Raw genomic sequence first — 6071 nt, 5'->3', positions numbered from 1 at the left:
CACCACCAAGGCCCAGAAGCCACTCATGGACAAGGTTTATTGCGAGTACAGTAATCAATTGGACAGTGTTGTAGTATTCGTTAGTATTGGAGATTTGATAAAGTGTCATCACTTAAGGGGGCGTTTCATCAGGAATTTGTTTATGTTGGACTTGAAGACATCCAAGTTGAAGTCAGCTGGGAAACAGGCAAGTGGAAGGGAGTTCCATAGGCGTGCAGTTCTAAGAAAGAAGCTTTGTTCATGGAATCTACGTTTTGGTTTAGGCACAGATAAAGAGTGGGGAAAATTATTGACAGTGGTTTCAGCTAGACGGGTGTTTATCGTGAGAGATTGGCGAGGGGGGGTGGCAGAGATTGGAGCTCAGACGAGCACTTGCCATGGAAATAACTATAAAAAAAAAGATAGGCTCGCAACGTCTCTTCTGTGGGAGAGACGTTACAGAGAAGAGAAAAGGGCATCCCCCACTAAACAACGAAGTCTATTTTGTACTCTGTCAAGGCAGGATAGGCTGTTTTAGCAGCTCCTGCCCAGATTTGGTAGCAGTATTCCACCCTTGGACGTACTTGGCTTTTATATAGATAAAGAACTGCATCAGTAGTGAGATATCTTCTGGAGCGGTAGAAGGTTCCCACCATTTTCCCAGCAACCTTGGCAACATACTTGATGTACGTGTTCCATTTAAGATCAGGAGTAAAAGTCAAACCCAGAAGCTTGTCAAAACATGCCGCCCCCTCTGGACGAGAGCCATCCATTTTAATTGATGCCAGATGGGGATCAGAGCATTGATGATGTAAAGATAGGAGCTTGGTTTTAGATGCATTAAAGGTAATCAGCCACCTCTTCTCCCACTGTACCACGCGCGATCTGGGGAGAGAGAATCAGAGAACTTTGTCATTTACGGCCTTTGATGTGTTGCCATAGATGGTCGTGTCATCAGCATAGATGTCAACGAATGATTTAAGTATGTGTTTTGGGAGATCATTGATGTAGATCAGGAAGAGAGTTGGGCCTGGAATGGACCCCTCAGGGACTCCAGCATTAATACTGCGTTAAGCTTAATGCTTAATTAATTCTTGCTAAAATATCTTATAAGCTATATCATAAAAGTTAACGTACGTGTGTTCGGTTCGCTTCGATTAATCGCGTGTGTAAATTTATTTTTATGGAGAAAAAAAAGGGAGACTGGATCTATATTATAACTGTGAATAACAAAGAAAAATAATCACGGATACAAATTAACTGTAAATTAAAATAAAGGGAAAACATTCTTTCACTTTTAATAGAAACAAAAATATTCTCTCATTCTTAATTCGTTGATATTAGAAATAATGTATGAACAGTAAAATGTTTTATTTATAATACAGGGTAGAGAAAAAGAAGCAAGATGAGAGAGAGAGGGGGAGGGAGAGAGAGAAATAAAATTAGTTTGAAGCAAAATTTATCTCAGGTGAGTGTGTGTATATATATATATATATATATATATATATATATATATATATATATATACACACACACACACACACACACACGCACACACACGCACACACACACAGTGGCGCCAAAAAGAAAGTCCACACTTGGCATTTCTTAAAAAACCGCAAATTTAAGCTAAATTGAATGTAAATGTTTAAACAACCAATACCTCATTTGATTCGCCTTTTTTTCCTCTATAATTTTACCTGTTCATATTTTAATTGGAATATTCTAGTGTTCACGTCAGTTAAAAATATAAACTTTAAATCGTGAAGGCAAAAATAAACTCCGCACAATGGAAAATTCTTATTTAAACGTAACTTTAGAACATTAATGAAACAGAAATACAACAGGAACACAATAAACTAGTTAATATTTAGTAGCATAGCCCTTCTGCAATTTGACAGCCTGCTATTTTGGGGGGCATTCTCTTGAATTAGTCTGCGGTAATACTCCGGTGAAAAGGCATCCCACCTCTCTTTTATTTTTGCCCAAAGTTCTTCTAGATTTGCAATTTTATCAATGCATAGCTGTTGCTTGATGTAATGCCATGCGTTTTCGATAGGATTGAGGTCTGGAGATTGTACAGAAGAATCCAAACACGGAATATCATGCTCTTCAAGGAACCTCTTGACATTGCCAGCTGTGTAAATAGGAGCATTATGCTGCATGAAGCTGGGATTATCATCCAAATTCCAGCCAAAGAAGGATAGAAAATGTTCAGTCAACATATTAATGTACTTGGTTGAATTCATTCGAACTTGCAAGCGAACTATAGGCCCTAGACCATTGGCACTAATAACGCTTCACATCAAAACTGAACCTCCACCACCTTGCAACATTGAAACTGGGCACCTAGGATTACATTTTTCATCCTTCCTTCGACGGACGTACTGCCTACATCACAGCCTAGCCTATGAGCTTACTTTCGTTGCTAAAAATCACTTTGGACCAATATGAAGAATCATGATCTTCATTGCATCTGACTAAATCTGTTCTTTAGTGTATATCAATGGCTAAAAATATATTTTAAGCGCCTTTCTTTGGGTAGAGCTCTGTCGTAAATAATCTCACCTGCTACTTAATTGGCTGAAAAATGCAAGGTTCGCTGTTTGTTTGTAAATAAGCAGTTTGAGTACTATTAAAGTGGTAGACGACTGCTTGTTTAAAATAGACATTTGTCGAGGCTATTTGCGGGTACTGCTCCCATGGGTCAATTGGTAAAATTGCCGACTGTCAACGCAATGGTTTTAGGTTCAGTCCTCGGCTCGGGCGCTGATGAGTTGTGATACAATGAAGCAGTATGACTACAAATATATTTTACTCTCCCCCTCTTTGGGTAGAGCATTGTTGCAAATGTATCTCACCCACTAAATTGAATATAAACCGAGGTTAGTTATTTGTTTATTTGTAAACAAACAAGCAACTCGAGCACTGTAAAAGCAGTGGGCGAGTGTTTATTTAAATGGAAATTCTTTTAGGTCATTTGCGAGCATCGATCCCATGGTCCGGTGGATAGAACCTATTAACACGATTATTGTAGGTTCAATGTAGGAAAAGGTGCTAGTCTAGCTGCACTGATGAGTGGTGATACAACGAAACAGTACTGCATGTTAATGACTATATATATATATAGTATATATATATATATATATATATATAGATAGATAGATAGATAGATAGATAATGACTATATATATATATATATATATATATATATATATATATATATATATATATATATATATAATTATTCAGAATAATGAAATACAATAAATCTACTGGTGTGCAAATCCTCCGAGGAGATGTATAAACATCGAAAACTCATGGCTTAAGGAAATATATTTTACTATACTGTATTCTTTGTCTTGCATACAATCAAATTTCTATATTTGAAACTTAACTTTTTCAAATCACAAATTTTAAATTCCTTAACTATGATTTATATATATATATATATATATATATATATATATATATATATATATATATATTGTAAAGCTTATTTGTTATTTAAGTAAAACTGCATTTTTTTTTTATATATAAGTTTTTTACTTCAATTAGTTGCTTTGATTATACGGTATAGTTTACCACGCATTTGACAACAGTAGAAAATCAACTGTTATTAATGAATAAAAAATAATTACTACTCTTCAGTTCAGTATAAAAAGACCTCTCTCTCTCTCTCTCTCTCTTCTTCTTCTTCTTCTTCTTCTTCTTCTTCTTCTTCTTCTTCTTAATAATAATAATAATAATAATAATAATAATAATAATAATAATAATAATAATAATAATAATAATAATAATAATAATAATAATAATAATAATAATAATAATAATAATAATAATAATAATAATAATAATAATAATAATAATAATAATAATAATAATAATAATAATAATAATAATAATAATAATAATAATAATAATAATAATAATAATAATAATAATAATAATAATAATAATAATAATAATAATAATAATAATAATAATAATAATAATAATAATAATAATAATAATAATAATAATAATAATAATAATAATAATAATAATAATAATAATAATAATAATAATAATAATAATAATAATAATAATAATAATAATAATAATAATAATAATAATAATAATAATAATAATAATAATAATAATAATAATAATAATAATAATAATAATAATAATAATAATAATAATAATAATAATAATAATAATAATAATAATAATAATAATAATAATAATAATAATAATAATAATAATAATAATAATAATAATAATAATAATAATAATAATAATAATAATAATAATAATAATAATAATAATAATAATAATAATAATAATAATAATAATAATAATAATAATAATAATAATAATAATAATAATATGCAACTAGAATATAGAGTGTGTAAAATTAATTCCTCGAACAAAATATTGTTATCTCCCCTTACGAAGAATAAAGTCAAGATACAGAGTGGCCTACTTAAAAGTAGCCCAGAAATGTAGAAGAGAGGATGAACATTTTTTATTGTTTAAATAACCCGTTGGATTATACAATCATTATTCTCTGCTGTAGCATTATACAATAATTATTCTCTGCTGTAGCGAAAACACCATATTTAAAAAAATTTTAAATGTTATTTTTTAAGAAATTTGGAAGCTTAATCTGAAAAAAAAAAATTGATTAGAGAAAAATTAGAGTGTGGGCTACTTTTAAGTGGGCCACAATGTATAAAGAAACTACAACTTATGAGTAAATCCTTATTCTAATTTTGAGCAAAATTCATTGCATGATTTTGATTCTAGGAAATGTCTCTAATTTAAAGGTTTTATGAATAAATTGCAATTTAGATAATTGAGTTTAATTGCTGTCTAATAACTATGGATCATAATCAATGCAAATCTGATATGATTTGCAAGTGAAAGGTTGTACTCATTTTTTTTTGTTTTTACTCACCTTCACTCAAAACAAGGCATATTGTCACTTTGATGTAAGAGGCTACTAATTGGAACCATGGTTTGGAAATATTAACAAGATGTTGGGTTAAGTTAGATTTGAATTTCTGCATATCAGTAGAGTCAGTGAAGCAGGAAGCAGACAGGGAATTCCAAAGTCTAGCTGTTCGAGAAAAGAAGCAATTAGAGTAGAAAGCTTTCTGGCATTTAGAGACCTCAACAATGAAAGGGCATGATTTTGCTACTAAGCGGGTTTGTCAGGGATATGTATGCTGAGGGGGCACACGTGCAATGAGTTCATCAGAGCACATTCCATTAAAATAATTGTAAAAAAGACACAGGAATGCAGCATTGCAGCGATGGGACAGGAGTTGGAGCTTAGTTGACAAAGTGGGACCTGTTAAATTGAAAACTCTTTTTTTAGATCCTATCCAAGAGGGAGAGACTAATGGGAGATGCATCAGCCCAAATGTGGTAACTATACCCCATGCATGGGAAAATGGTGGCCTTGTAGAGGTGGAGGATACTCTTAGGTGTGAGTAGTCTTCTAGCATGATAGAGGGAGCCCACGTTCCTTGTAGCAGCCTTTGCAATATCCTCAATGTATTTGCTTCAGTTCATATTTCCTGTGAATGTTACACTTTCTAAAATCCTTTCAACAACACCAAAGAATCTGTCATTTGGGGAATATTTATTAATCGATGTCAATTATCTATTGTTAAGATTTCACAAAAAAAGAAAACTTACAAAGGGCTTTTACCCCCTTCCCTTTTACACCTTTACATCAAACCGATCAAAACTAACTCTTAATATAGCCTATATTTTGATTCTTTTTTCGTCCAGCGGCTGTATTTCAGAATTCATTCTTCAGTTTTGACAGAGTGTGGATACCCACTGTACGGCTGCCTGCACGAGGAATTTTTGTGACAAGAGTTGTACAATCTCCAACTACGCCTCTCCTGAGTCAGCATTGTTAAATACCAGCTGCGTGGAGGTTCAGGACGAGTGGAAACAATGCCGAGATAAGCGGAGAGCACATACAGCACCTAGAATTCCTAAATGGTCACTCATCTGGTACTAGCCAGGCTCAACATTGTTTAACTTCGGTGATCGAATGAGAACCGGTGTGCAAACGTGATTGTGCTGTATAT

At 32.2% G+C, this 6071-nt stretch overlaps 1 pseudogene; it reads right to left on the bottom strand.

The window, feature by feature from the left end:
- Positions 1–5954: 5954 nt before the first annotated feature.
- LOC145288303 (5S ribosomal RNA) lies at positions 5955–6071 on the bottom strand (annotated as a pseudogene).

The sequence above is a fragment of the Euprymna scolopes genome, chromosome 11, assembly GCF_053919585.1.
Source record: "Euprymna scolopes isolate OS-2025 chromosome 11, ASM5391958v1, whole genome shotgun sequence".
NCBI lineage: Eukaryota > Metazoa > Mollusca > Cephalopoda > Sepiida > Sepiolidae > Euprymna > Euprymna scolopes.
Note: the sequence above shows the minus strand (reverse complement) of the source record. Positions and strands in the feature narration are given on the sequence as shown.